Below are 16,566 nucleotides of genomic sequence, written 5' to 3' on the forward strand. Positions count from 1 at the left end.
CAGCCAACAACTACTCTAATTTCATCAATTGGGACAAATTCTATATTTAGTGCCACATATTATCTTCTGCCTTTGGTTCGGTTTTATTTTCAATACTATTTTAATATTACATTGGCAAACATTTGAACAAAGCCAAAGAAAGACAAAGTAGAGTAAATATATAAATGGACGACGACTAAGTTTTGGTATGAGTAACTATAGCACCAAATGACGTAAATTATAAATAACAGAAATGACATAGATGATTCACATATATGCTTATTTATATATGTATTACAAGATTAAACTATTGCCCTTTAGAAAATTGCAACTAATATATTCATGTTATTTTATTTTTATATTTAGTATAGTATTTGTTATAAGCATTTGAAAGGTACTAGTAGCAAATATTAAATTTTTCTTTTAACATTTATATAAATATATTGAATAAATATATAATATGTATATATTAAAATAAAATAAGAAATATATACTAATCAATCATAAGATTTTATATAATTTAATGTTTGCTTTTTGTTGAGTAGTAATGTCGTAAACATTCTACATACTCTTTCTGTACTCGATCTCAAAATTATTGTAATTGGAAGTTTATTCTCCAATCTCGATGATTTTCTATTACTTCTTATGGTTGCTACTATTTTTGCCCTTGTTTTATACCCCTCTCAATTCAAACAAACCGAAATCTACAATATGCTATATAAAGTAAACAGAACTTCTTATATAGAATGAAAAGTTTCATTGGAAAAACCGATTTATTATGTTTAAAATAGTTCTCTTCTGATTTAATACAGTGTCATGTCGGTGTAAAAACTTATCAAATGAATATGTCATAGTCCTTATCTATATTCCTTATCTAACTTAATACAGGAAGTCAATGTACACGTTGGTCTAAAAACGTATCAAATAAATATTTTGGATCGTCATTGGCAATATTGAACAGAATGTCGGTAAAAGCCTTTTCGATAACTACTATATACACAACAATATCCTTTCCTTTCATCCGCAAATCCTTCTTTCAAAAAAGATAAAAGTTGCAAAATGCAAAATCATATGAGAGAAAGAAAATGGGATTTTGGTTGTCAGTCCAATTTTTGTGTGCTTGGGTTTTTGATCATAATAGGTTAAATTAATTTTTTTGATATGTTTAACTCCAATTTTATTAATTTCAATAAAGTTTTCGGCTGATCTGTAACAAATTCTTATATAGTTTTGGTGGAATCTCTAATGAACACTGATTTCGCTTGGGTAAATCTGACTGTTCTTAAATCGCGTAAACCGCTCATGAACTCTACTATGGAATAAACAATAAATACCAATAATTGGCTTTGTTATTGTTATTATTTATGTGGACATAAAACAAATATACTGCCACTTGGATTTGTATCTTCTAAGTAGACTTTCTAGGTCATGATCAGCGTCTCAAACTTTGCAATTTCACCCTTATATATTTCCATAACATGGTCCGGTTTTAACTGATAACAAAGGAGGCTCTGTGCTCTAGTACTTAGGGAGAGGATATAATCACATACATATTATTTATACATACTGTAATTTTAGAAGAAATAATTTGTCTTTTATTTGTGGAAATGTAATGGAATTCTAACAGAACATAAATGAAGAATATACCTTATATGTACATGTAACTCACAGATGTCCTCACTTCACTGCAAGTACTTATTTTTAAAAATTCCTATTTACGAACGTATATGATTTAATTAGTGTAAATTATAATTATTGATTATAGTAAAATTATTTTAAATTATAAAATTATTGTGAATTATAAAAATTGGTTTTTGTAATTTAGATTCTTTTAAGTCTGAGGTTTCACAACTAAGTTAACAAATGATTTTAAACGCCATGGCTCTATTCGTCATTATTCACGTCATCTATCTTCTGAGTGGTCTTTTTGTCTATAAATAATAAATTATTTAATAAAGACATTATAAAATTTATAATGTATATGAATCTTAAAAGACTATATGATTGTTTTTTATTCACAATTTATTTGAACATATGCACTATATATACAATATATACTCTAGTCATATCTGACTATAATTAAGCTTATATTAAAAATAAATGTCAATCAAAATTATAATGTAAACACATAATGCTTTCATTTCAAAATCTATGAATTTGTTTTGAAAACTTACTCATTCGTAAATATTATTTTGATTTATATTTCGTTTGTTGAGTTTGTTGTTTTTCATTTCAGATACAGATTATTCTGTAAGTAATATTCTGAGCATTATTTCTATTCAAATGCCCACACAAATGTGTATGCCAGTCAGTTTTTGTCTAAAATCCATAAGGAATTTTTGTGAATGAAATCTTTTTCGTATGTTCCGGAAAGCAAATACACTTTTTATATAAAAAATAAAAACTTTTTGCGCAAAATTTAGTGTTTTTCTCTATTAACCAAAAATAAAAAATAAACAACTTTTCTAAATTTAAATTTATTTAAATGAAATAATAACAAAATTCAAAGAGCCAAATTTTATAAAATATTGAAAGGAAATAGCATATTTTTCAACAAATTATTATAGTATGTAGTTTTTCCTTTAATTTTTTATTTTTTTTTTAATGATTCTATTATGAATGAAATTTATTTTTAATTACTTTGTTTGAAGACTTTACTAATTGTTTAAGGTACATTAAGAAAATATGCGAAAAATGCTTTTTCTACGTATTTCATAAGTACCTAGAATAGAGTCTACAAAATGTACTATTTTTAACTATTACAAAATAAAAAATATAATCCAGATATACGTATACTACTTGCTGAGATAAATATGTCTTATATATGTATGTAGAAAACACATTTATAATGAAAATGTAACCTATCAATTGAATCTATTAATATCTAAAATCTAATATTGTTAGTTAGAGCACTGTGTAGATATTTCGGTACATATGACCATTGCCATCCATTATTTGAAACCAGGTACATGTGGGATATATTGGCTCTAATTATTATTATTATGTGGGTGTGCATACTGCGATCTTAGGGTCTACTGTGCCCTTACTGGAGCTAGAGTATTTCTTTAAGTCCGATTACCTCGTTAAACCATAGTATAATTCCTATTTCAACGAGTCTATAAGCTCTTCAATCTGTAACATTTCTGTTCCTAACACTTGTCTTCTTTTGTGCATTAATGCAGGACAATTTGAAAGTATATGCATTGCCAACTCTTCATCAATTTCACAGCATCTACAACTAGTATTAGTATCTATCCCTAGTTTCGCCAAGTGGTGCTTTAGAGTGCAGTGTTCTGTTAGGATTCCTGCGATAATTCTTAAGTTGCTCTGAGACAAGTTTATAGAGTCCTTGAACCTACTATGTTTTTATGAACCTATAACTAATTTGCGTTGTAGAAGTTCTGGTAGTTTACAGTCCAGATGAAATAGCTGTAAAGTAGGTTCCGTTTTTCTTTTTATATTCTATATTTTCTGCAATATATCTGAGTAGGAACACCGAGTATAAGATCGTATCTACTAAACTGTCAGTAACCAGTTAGCTAAAAAAGTTGAAACGTTTATTTTTTATTCATATCACTTTGACAGTTGCTTATAATCTTTTTATCCAGTATAGTAACATATTATTCGGATTAACTCAAATAAGTGTATTCCTACTAAATCCTTTAAGTTCATTTTGCCAATATTAGTGGAGTCAAATCAACATAAGTTATACATAGTTTAAGTAAAAATAAATATTATTTAGCCATATGTATATTTACTTGCCACATTGCTGCAAATATTAATTCTATGTAATATCCATCCATTTCCATATCTCAATTTTATTTTTACTTCATTTTCTTTATGTAAGTTAATAAACAAACTTTTCCTATTTTTATTCCCTCCCCATATTTCAGATATTTTTTGTTCCTACTTTGATTGATGAAATCAAAACTAAAACGATTCCCGCGTTTAATCCTTCATGAAAACTTTTTGCTTTTTTCTGTAATTTTTCATTGCTCGCAAAACTTATAAATAATTTTCTGAATTGATTAAAAAAGTAAATAAAAAAATATTGAATTTATTGAATACAAGCTATATATAAATAAAACATTGAGTTTCTAAATCTTTAACAGATTTGAAATTACTTTTTCAGCATGAAATTAAGAGATTAAAAAATTATTTTTCTTATAAATTTTTGCATCATTCAATAGAATATTTTAATAATTTGTTGTTTATTGTTTATATTTATAAATTATTGTCCATTATCAATTGAATATGCGCTTAGTATAGCAAAGACATATTAGAAATAAATATTGATTATTTAAAAAAGATTAAATAATATATAGTATATAAAAATAATAATTAAATTTGCTATATATAAAACATATATTTTGTATTTATATATTTTTAAACAGTTAATAATTTTCAAAGCAGTTTTTGAATAGAAATATATATGTACTGCCAGTCAAGCTGGTTTGGGTTGTGTCCAAATAACACAAGAGCCCCCACATCTCTAAAGATTTCTTTACACAGTTTAACATTTTATTTCTCTGGGTCACAGGCATTTTGTAAGGCAGATTAGATTACCAAATTGAATACATTTAAAACATTAGCACCAGCGCAAACTACCAGATCCCTTTGGTTGCAAGAACGATCGGATCTATGTTTCGAAGTCATTCGTTGACCTGGACGACCAAGCGTCGTTCAACACCCTCCAAAGGGACAACACAAGCTGGTCCCAGCGGGTCACTACAACAACAATCAGGTCCCTTTTTAATAGAAAAAAATCGGGTGATTTTACTAAGGTGCAATAGGAGGTCACTGTTGATAAAGAAATTATTATAAAGCAATAAAAATTTCGTATAGTTTTAACTGTGGCGTACCACAGAAAAAATGCTAAACACTGGTTTAAAATATAAACAACATAGATTAAACATGATAGTTACTTAACTAGTTACTTAGTTACTTAAGTTACTTAACAAGTTTAACAAGTTGCAAGACTCCTATTGAAAAGTATTAGTTATCTCTCTGAAAACTTAAAACCTTTGAAATTTTATGCTGTAACTCAATGAGTCTACAACACTAAATAGGATGTTAGAATTACTATAATAAACTAACTTAATCGTGCACCTGTTTTATCTATGTCAAAAGGTTACGCAACTTAAGTACAACATAATATGAACTTTCTAGAACCCATTAGTTTATTGCAAGAACCCCCTTTAAAAATTATATCTTTTTCTGTTGTGTACTGCAACAATATGAACTACCAAATCTAAGTATGTTTTTAAGACTACCAGGGTTATATTACGTTGGAGTGGTAATCTGTTGCATCAAAGTTTATAAGAACGCAACTGATACGTCGCTGTAATACAACGAATAAGAGACTGTCCGTACGACAGATCTGAAAGACTATCTGAAGGGTAGAAATCTAAATATGAACACCATCTTCTTTAGGATGATGGGGTGCCTTAAGACTGCCATAATAATACGGCCTTGCACAAATCACTTTACAATGTAGTCGTTATAACAGTTATTTTTATTAAGAATATTATGTACTATGACAAGAAAAGTGTTTCGAAAAGGATGATAATAGTAAGGAAATTTTTAAATTCAAAAGAAATTTTCGATCAAGTAAATTCTTAAACATTTCTTGAGTACATTTTTCTTCTTGACCATACAGTTGTTTCGAACTTCGCCAAATACCTAACGATGGTCTTTTGAAAAAACAGTTGATTATATTGTCCATATATAATTTTTAGGCTGTGCCAGGGATTCCACATTAACAATTTTTTATGAAATTATTCTTATGGTTGGTTCTCTCGTTTTTTGGTGCTATTCGCTTTCACTTTATCTTTAGACTTGTGGTGTTGTGTGCTAGCACTTAATATATACAATATTGAGCTAAGTTCACAAGAGATGTGAATGGAACTAATTCGTATTCAAAATTAATTCAAATTTATTAAGAGCAGTTCTTCATATATATTGTGACTGTTTTTTCATGCATATATTTTTCGCAAATAATATTGGAGAATTTTTTTATATATAAAGTATCTATTTACTGTCTACACATTATGCTATTTACTTGAATAGCACTTAGGCTTTTTTAAAGTTCTAAACAACTACTTTATACAAAAACTTAATTACAAATATTAAATAAATTTTCAAAATATTTACTATTCCCAAATATTTAAAAACACGTGTCAGTTAGTCAATTTAATGGAACTTTTTGCCCTGATATTGAACTTTACACTTCCTTCCCCTTTTTATAGCATAAAATTTTTATATTTTAAAATAAACTATCATATAGTAGTCTCAGTATATACCATTAATGGACAACAGCTGTGCACGCGGTTTTAGAATAATAAAATCTTTCCAAATTAGTAGTATACGTACTACTTCCTCCTCGCCTGCTCTCCTGCTTTTTTAAGCCTTCTGGTATTGGTTGCTTTATTGCTTTTGGAAGTTTTTCAAATATAAAATAAACATAATAGATTGGCTCTTTGTTGGTAGTTCTATTAAATTTATTACTTAAAGCAAGATTTATTTATTTAATTATTTTACTTCACATGTAAGAAAAGCAAAATTTTTGGTATTTTTAAAATAAACAAATTTTGTTACTTGTGGCTTCCTTTATTCAAATAAAGATATATATTTTTTCTCTGCGAATGTTATTTATTTATTTTTTTTTTTTTGAATATACATAATTAGATTTTTCAGTTAGATTTTATTTAAAAAGTAACTGCACTACCTTGACCTTCGTTAAAGAATTTTTTTTTTTTTTTTAAATTATTAAAATATTTATCACTAAAATTAATGTTCATAAAACCCAAAAAAAAAAACTAAAAACAAAAAAAATACAAATTTTTAGCTGATAAAATTATTTCATTATTTCATTTACTTTGAATAGTGTTTTTTAAATAATATAATATAAACAATGTTTAAGCAACTAACCGGAACCAAAATTATTTAAAATAACAACAAATGTGTTTAGAAGGCAAATTGTTCCTAAAGTTTTTTATTGTTTAATAATTTTGTAATGAATTTTTTTGATAAAAATATACAAATTTGTAAAAGTGTTTTTTTTTTATATAATAACGAAATTTGGTATAAGTTACAAAGTACAAATTTGTTATAAATAAATAATGGATGGTGAACCTGTGGTAGCACCAACAGTGCGTCGTAATCCTAGTATTAAGAGGCTATTAAAATTTCCTTGGGGTGGACAAGGTAAGTTCGATTTTGTATTCAAATAAATTGAGAGAAAATAAATTAAAATGTTTTATAAATTAAAATTGTGATTAATTTTGGTTAATTAAAAAATAATTGTTATTATAAGAATTATATAAAAAATTATTTCAACATTAAAATTCTCTATAAATTTAATTTTTATTCTTTAAAATTAGCTTACTTTTCATATATGTAAAAATATCTCTGAAATGAACTTTGTTTTCATTGTCAAAAGACTTTAAAATTCCATACAAAAATTGGCTATAAAATATTCTTATCTAAAATTGAAAATCTTCTCAAATCTATCTATGTTTTAATTTTGATTTCAAGCTGGTTCGTTCTTAAATTAACTGATTAGCGGCGATATTCACATTTTATTCATAATAAGCATGCCATTTCGGTGAGATAATTTTGATTTAAAAAAAAACGGAAAAAATTTTTAATGAATTTCAAATTCAGGTTTTAATGACATATAGAATAATTTGTTAAAAATAATTCCATGACATATTTAAGCCACAATTATTTGTAAACTTAAAGAGAAAACAAAAAATATAACCCGCAAAAAATTTTAAAGTTAGTCACCTCAGTTCGTCATCAAAACACGATTTTTGTATTTGCAAAAAATAGAACCGGAAAGTATGGATTTCCATATTTAACAAAAATCAAAGTGGACTTCCCATATTTGCTTAAAGGTTGTAATTTACAATTAAATTTTTTATTTAACTTTATTTTCTACACATTTTATTTAAAATTAATTAAATAAAAATAATAATAAAATATTGTTTTTTACGTGCTAGAGAGTCTTTTTTTTTTTGTAAACCGTTTTAAGGTAAAAAAGTAAAAGAGAATAAATTCAGTATGCGCGGATTGAAAGTGTCTATAGTATTTATAGAAAGTATTTATAGTAGATAATTTAAAATAATAATTAATCAATAGAATATATATTAAAAACATTATATTAAATAATAGTAGCAACAATGGTTCCTTTTTATTTCATAAAGCAGTATATTACTTAGCCATGAATAATTGGTATAATATAAGTATACCCAAACTACTTTATGGCTGTGTTACTTATGGCAATGCTGCTCCATCTACCATTAGAAAACTTTAAACTTAACAGAATATTGTACTGAGACGTATGCTAAAAGCTCCAGAAACAACTTTAGGAAGCGCAGAAACAATAGGTTCCTAAACTCACTAGGGATCGACATATATTATTTGAAATAATGCAAAAAAAAATTAACCATACATGCTGATATGTCATAGCCCTCAAATCATTTTAATATATTTATTTTTAGTGCTCTTAAAAACTTAATTTACATACATTGCTTTCTCTATTTAAGCCACATTAACCTATTGTAGAGTAAAATTTAGCTTTTCCCCCTCTCCAAAATTAACAAATCAATGACAGCCTTGTATGACTGACGACTGCCTTCCTATTTTGACTGTTCTATGTGAACGACGACCCGAGCTTCGTAGTTGCCAATTTAAACTGTTTATGTGCTTTTTTTTATTAAACTCTTTTTTTTTTTGACATATGACAAGTGCTTAACAGTTGTTTTCATATGTTTCGATTTTTGCTATTGTATTTCTATTTATTCTATTTTTTTTTTAATATTTTTTTTTATATAATTTAAATGCTTAACCAATATTTAAACAATTTTTTCCATCAATAATTTTAACATATAAAATTGATTTTATTTAAAAAAAATATATTTGTAAATAAATATATTTGTAAATAAATATATTCAGATTAACATATTTACATACATACATGCGAATACAAACATACATATGTTTATAATTACGTTGAAAACTATTTGAAGTTTTGCGTATTTATAATTCCGATGTGGCAATTATTTGTGTTTTCATTTTTTCATCTTCCAATTTTTTGCTACTTTATGCATCATTTCTTGTTTGTTTTTATATTATTTTTCTCAATGAAAACGCGTTTTTTTTTTTGTGTTTCAGAATTGTTTTTATTACAATTTATTCAGTTTTTTATGTGCATATATTCGGCGTTCTGTATATCATCAAAGCAATTTTCTGTTTTTTTTTCTTTTTTTTGCAGTTTCGCAATCTTTACTACCAGCTCACCTTTTACCCTTTCAATATATTTTTTTTATATAAAGAATCTTTTTTATTTTATTTAATTATTATTTTCCTTTTTATCTCTATTGCATTTCCGGATTTTGAACTTGTAAGAAACTGAAAATTGATTTAGAATCTAAAGCAGTTTATACACAATTTACATTTTATAAATTTATTAAATGAAATGTTATGGTAGAGATGTCAACAGTTAGAGATGATATATCTCCTTTTTTATAGTAAACTTAAATCGAATAAAATTATTACTATATATATGACAAAGATATACCAAAGATCTCTGCTCGATTTAAACTTTGATTTTTAGTAATTACTTAGTTGTCTATTACAGACGAGAGAGGTCCTTGGCCGTGTCCATTAGCTTCCACCAATCAGTTCGATTAGTGGTTTGCTGTTGTGAGTTGCCTTTCTACCTTTGACCACCTGGTATCACCATAGAAGATGTAGACTTATTCCCTGCCACGTTTTTCATCAGCGAAACCTTTTTTTGAGACTGCAAGTACCAGGAATCGAGCTCGTGTCCTGCCAAATTTGAAGCTCAGAGTCGGCGCACCTTAACTAACTAATTCAAAGTCGTACTTGACTTTTATGTTTGCACAATTTTGGAGTTTTGTTAATTTGTTGTAAAAGTTTTTATTAAAAAATTCACTTGCTGTGTTTATATTAGAACGAAATCATAAACCAGCTGTAGAATAATTGAATTAATTAATTATATTTTTATTTTTAATTGTTAATTTTCAATACTATTCTGTTTGTAGAGGCATTATTTGTATTTGTAGAGAATTTTTTTATATATGTATTAATTTGTCTTGTATTAATTTATTCCATATTCATTTTTTCATACTGAATTTTTTTTTATTAATTTTTGTGTATCTATGTTTATGTTTCTTATATTTATTTTTTATATATATTTATTTTTTATATATATTTATTTTTTATATATATTTATTTTTTATGTATATTTATTTTTTATGTATTTTTACTTTTTATGTATTTTTATATTTTATGTATTTTTATTTTTTATGTATTTTTATTTTTTATGTATTTTTATTTTTTATATATTTTTATTATTTATGTGTTTTTATTTTTTATATTTAAATTTTTTTTTTATATTTATTTTTATATATATATTTTTTTTATATTAATTTTTTTTATATTAATTTTTTTTTAGTTAAATAATTTTATTCATTTATTTTTATTTGTTTTATTTTTATATTTATTTATTTTTATATTTATATATTGTTTATATATATTTAATTTCTTTTATATATTTTTTAATTATGTTTGTTCCTTTTTTATATTAACAAAAAATTAGATATGGTAAAAACCTATTAGGTCTAAAAAATCAATGGGCCTTTTAAGTATCAGATTGAATACATTTTTAAATGCATTTCTCTGCAATAATTATAATAAATCTAGTATTATGGTTGACTATATAATAATAATAATAATAAATATACTGAGTTTAGTACAACTCAAATGCCATTTACTAAAACATAAACTTTATCTTGAACATACTTAAAGTTAGTCAAAAATGTCAATATTTTCAATAAAAATGTACTAGATTTCAACAAACTAATGGAAGGGACTCACCACTTAACTAAAAAACTCAAAATTTTCCACTCTTTATTAAAATTAATTTTTAACAATTACTGTTTTCACATATAATAAAATAAATTATTTTTCTTTCTCTTTACAGGTAAGATTTTAATCTTCTTATACACTCAAATAAATACCATTTTATGTAAGTAATATATATATATACATATATTTATAAGTATGCTTGAGTTAATATGTGACATATTAGTATCTAATTTGAAACAATTTAAATGTCAATATGTCGTTGTTATGCTTCTCCTGCCACTCTAAAGCCAATTTTGAGTATTTTAACAACAATAAAACTCGTAATTCCTGCAAAATAAATGTCAAATGTCAAAAAACACATTGAATTGTTCAAGTACTCACAGACAAAGGAACAACAACAACAAAAAATATAAATATAAATAAAAAATAAAAAAATTAAACAAATAAAATATTGTTGGTAGACATTGAAACCCCAACAACGACTACAACAGTAACAATGGTTGACCTACCTTTACGCGTACAGAATATAAAAAAAAATATAATATAAATGAAATGAAATTGACTTCTACACTTCAACACGCAGGAAAATTTCTGAGTGGCAACTTTCACAGGTAATACGTTTAGAGAAGACAAATAAATTCGCATAAAATATATGCTGACATCCCCAAACATTAAAAACTACAGCGAAATCATGTGCCTACCTGTAAACCCACCCACTTTTGATACTGTCAACACTCTAACAAATCAAATATTCAACCCACTTTTGTACGGTACAGAAAGTGGGTGTATAGAATACAAGACAAAAGGACATAGCACAATCAATTTATATAAAATTTATATAAAAACAAAAAACAACTTTTGTATATTCAGTCTTGATGGAGAGTGCCATTTAAATGACAACAATAGAGAGAGAGAGTACCTACTATGGTATATTCTACAGGTCAATATATTATGGTTTGTCGTACTGATATATATACATTTATTGGGGGAGGGTGGTGAAGAGCGTTCTAGTGTGATTTCTTGAAATATTGTTTCTTCTTTTTTTTTTTTTTGCATTTTCATTTTAATTGGTGTGCAACAGGTTGTTTGGTTAAATGAGTCCAGGTGATTTATTAGATTACTTTATTAAAAAAAACGAAGATATTGAGACTGCCTTTTAAAAATTGAAATGATATTATAGTAGATATTTATATTTTGTGCAATAAGTTTCTGGGACTATTACATACTAAGCAACCTAAATTAATATTGTCGTCTTCAAAGTTTATTAAATGGAGTCCAATGGAATTAAGTCAGCATTTAGCTCAATCGTCAGTCAAAAAGCCCTCAAATAATGGGTGTGCTCATCGCTGAATATTGTTAATACGAAACAATTTCAATTAGTATTCAATTAGTAGATTATAGATGAAAGAACCTTACAACATGTAAGAGTTATAGAACACTATGTTTTCGATACAATTTCTAGCAAATATGATCGCTGATAAATGGAGACAGAGATAATAACTTTAATCTGCCTATTAAAGTAATTCGACCTATTGAAGGGCATACAATCTTACAATATTTACAGCCGCAACTAGACACAGAATAGGAATTTAGATCGGTTATCAAGTGAATCAAGTAAACGGCTCTTAAATTATCTTGGAGAATTGGTGAAAATAAACATTATTGAATTTTTGATATTCCAAAACTGCACGAATGGAATCGATATCTATTTTCTACTAAAACGACCAAACATAGATAAAGGAAACCAGGGCTTCGAACCGGAATTTTTTCCGTTCCGTTCAGTTTTCGCTCCCGTAAAAATATCGGTTTTCAGTTCGGTCTCGGTTCGCAGCCCTGAAGGAAACTATATATAATGAATTAATTTCAAACTAAAAAACAATTAATATTAATATTAAATTAACTTCAATGGTTCCAAAACTGCACGGATTGAATCTAATTGTGCTGCCTACAAAAACAACTATTCATAGATAAAGAAAAGTATATAATTATTTCACTTTAAATATATAAAAAATTAATTTTTATGAACTTTAGTGGTTCCGACTCCGTACGGATGGAATCTAATCATGGAAATTATATTAAATAAACTAATTTCAAAATATTAGTTAATGAAAAACCAATATTAATGAACTCCAGTGGTTCCGAAATCGAACAATTTCTACTAAAGAAAAAATAAAAAAAGAAAATAAAAGATATGAAAGTACAGAAAAAAAGGAAATAAAGGAAAGAAAATAAAGAAAAGAAAGAAATGAAAATATAGAAAGAAAAGAAATTTAAATATAAAAAGCTATAGTATATTTAATTTTTCCTGTATCATACTCAGCATTTTGGAGCCGGAGCAACTTTGTTAAGAAAACCGCTTACTAATAATGTTGGTTACCTAGCGAAAATAAATATTAATAATCTTCAGAGATACCTAATCGCATATACTAAATACAAAATTATATTATCGAAAAAAACCACGAAACATTCAGTGTGTAACGAGGTTGTAGTAAAAAAATGCTATTATGGATGGAGTCACTACTAAACCAACCAACCTGGTATTTTCTCTTGTAATAATAATAAATTCTATGTTGGTCTCGTCTTGAGATTACCTTAAATTGATTCACTATTTAAACTAACAGACTGTTATCTGTTGTAATAATAAAATGTTGGACTCGTCTTCCTATGAACCACTCCATATTATGATCATTGTGATATGTATAGTATTTTTGGCAATATACTGATTTTTTTAGTGACTGACTAATACATATTATAACGATTTATTTAACTAGTAAAAATACTAGTGAAAATACAAAGTCGTTACTTTTAAAAAAACATTTTGAAAAACTTTTCTTTTATGATACGCTCAAGCTCTTTTGGTTTCTCATACGCCATGTGTGCTCATATTTCTTAATATCGTGAAAGTCAAATTGTCTTAAATAAAATAAAATAATTTTTATCGATAAATTGAATTTATAATAATTTAAAACAAATTAAAGTATTTCATTTTTAATAATTGTAGTAAAATTTACTAATCTAATATTAATATAAAGATATATTGATACCAATCTAAATGAATGTTGCAAACATCTATAAATAATACTTAAAAATGTATTTTATTTGGAATTTTTCAAAAATATCTTAAAATATAAAAAACATTATCATTTGTCTTTCCTATACTTTAATTAAATTAAAGTTCGAAGTTTACTAAACATAAACAGAGGTATAAAGGATTTATAGGTAGTTTTACTAACCCCAACAAAAAAATCTCAACAAAATGTTAGCAAACTGATTTCGAACAGGTGACCGACTACATAAACATCAATAAATTAAATGATTAATAGTAGTAAAGGGAAATTGCAAAGGATAACGATTTGCAATAACAACTATTGACTTTCTTCGTAAAGGAGATGTGATGTATGTGTATATATGCACATTCGTTTGGGTAAAAGGTAACAAGCTCAAAAGGAAAAAGGTTAATAGTCCTTAAACTAATTTTGTGGAGGAAGTTGTTAGAGTTGGAGGAAATCTGTTTAATGGTAATTTAAATTGAATTTGAGAAAGGATTGACAACGAAAAAGAAAAATATCAGAAAAAAAAATGGCATCAGTCAGTAGTCAGCAAATAATATTAAAAATTTATTAAATGCTTAGTAACGAAAATTTAAAAGGAATGTCCTGTCCCTCTGTATACGTGATGAATTTATTTTAATTGAAACCTCAAGGAAATCGAAACATAGAGCGGATATTGCAAATAAAAAAATAAAATTAGATTTTTAGATATTTTATTTTTAAACAAAATACATTTCATATTTTATTTTATGGAGGTATATGTTCTATTAAGTAATCCAATTAAATTAAAAATACTTAATTTTTATATATTATTACTGTCAGTAGTGAAAATATACCTGTTTGTACGCCTGGCGGTACAAATTACTTTATACAAAGTTAACTGAAAAATACAAAATAGATTCTCAAATTGTAGTACTAAATTTCTATGTTTCTAATTTACAAATAGGACATATATTATATTGCACTTGTTTGAAAAAACTTAGTAAGTTTAAGAATTGAAAGAAATTCTGTCTCTCTGGCTTACCTTCTCTCTCTTCCCTCTCTTTTTTCTCTCTTCCTTGTCTTGTTTTTCTTTTCCCTCCCTTTTTTGTTTGTTAGGTTGGGTCAAAGCATTGAGAGTTCTTTGGTTGGTGCATAAACACGATCCTTTTTTTTAATCCCACAAAAGTCTTCTCAAGTTTCTCAAGTACCAAAGACAATAACGTGAGGTTGTGAAGTTTGTGAGACGTCCTGTTGCAATTCCAATATTATTTTCCACGTTTCTATAATATAATATAACACATTTAATACTCTCGTATAAAAATTTTTGTATAAATGATTTATAAAATATATTAATTTTTTAATAGTTTATAATTCTTACAAAAAGTCTTATCCAAAATTTCTGAAAGTTTAAATAAATATTTCACTTCCGAAAACCTTGAGCAATTCTTTTACCTTAGTGTACAGGCCATATATGCAAAATTTATATTGTTTTTACATTTTTTAAGTAATTAAAATAATTGGTAATTATATGATCGGCTATGAACATGTGCAGATCTGTTTTTTGTTCGCGTCTTAATACATTTTATGGGATTACGGAATATTTAATTCATATATATTAAATATGGGATTACTACTAATAAATAACAGGAAGAAGAGTAACATGTTGGAACTATTATGTTAGGTTAGAAAAAGTAGAGATATAATTTTATTAAAAATATAATGCAACTTTGACTTTCTTATAATAGGTTTATTATCGTATTCTGTAAATGTGATTGGTCACATTATACGAACTCTAGAATTGATCTAAAAGCAATTAGAATTGACTTTATGCGTTAATCGACTATATTACTAAAAGGTTCTAAAAGTGTGAACAAAAAAATTAGGTGTGTGCTATAAAATAAATTCTACAGAAGTTGGTGAAGTTTAATTAGAACTATGCCTATTTCGAAGTATGCCTTATCGACAGATAATCAATGCTGCAAATGCTTAATAGCCTGTTTGTACATCACAAACTCTATTAATTTTTATCTGGATTTTGTTTATTAGGCTCTGTTATTAAAATACATGTTCACACGGCAAATGTTAATTTAATTTTTTTTTTTTTTTTAACTGCGCTCGACAATATTTATGCCAAACGTTGTAGCAATTCTATTTTATTCTATATCTATGAGAATTATTTGAACTTTAGCTCAATCTTATTTTGTAACGAGTGAATAAGTCTATCGAAAGTTAGCAAAAGTGAAAGGTGGTATCCTTTTTCTAGTATTTACTGAGGCTAAATATTTATTATTTCGTGGCTAAGCGTATTTTGAGATTACACTGTTATGATACAATACAATTGTATTTTTTCAATAACTTTTGAAAGTTTGTATGGTAAAGATATTCTTAAATAAAGAAGGGATTTCGTTTCGAATTTTAATTTTTCCTGTCACACTATTTAGAACTTGGTCCCACTTGTTGTTGATTTTGCGATTTGTTTGAGATAAAAGGTTTGTGTTTAAGTTCTTAATAATTTTGAAATAGTCGGTTCTATATGAAAACAAACAGAAATAGTTTATTTCAGTATATTATATTTTTTACAAACATATTACTATGTATTTAAAATAATATTATTTTTGTATTTTAATTTAAAATTCGTTATATATTCATATTATATCCA

Source organism: Teleopsis dalmanni, chromosome 2, assembly GCF_002237135.1.
Source record: "Teleopsis dalmanni isolate 2A chromosome 2, ASM223713v2, whole genome shotgun sequence".
NCBI lineage: Eukaryota > Metazoa > Arthropoda > Insecta > Diptera > Diopsidae > Teleopsis > Teleopsis dalmanni.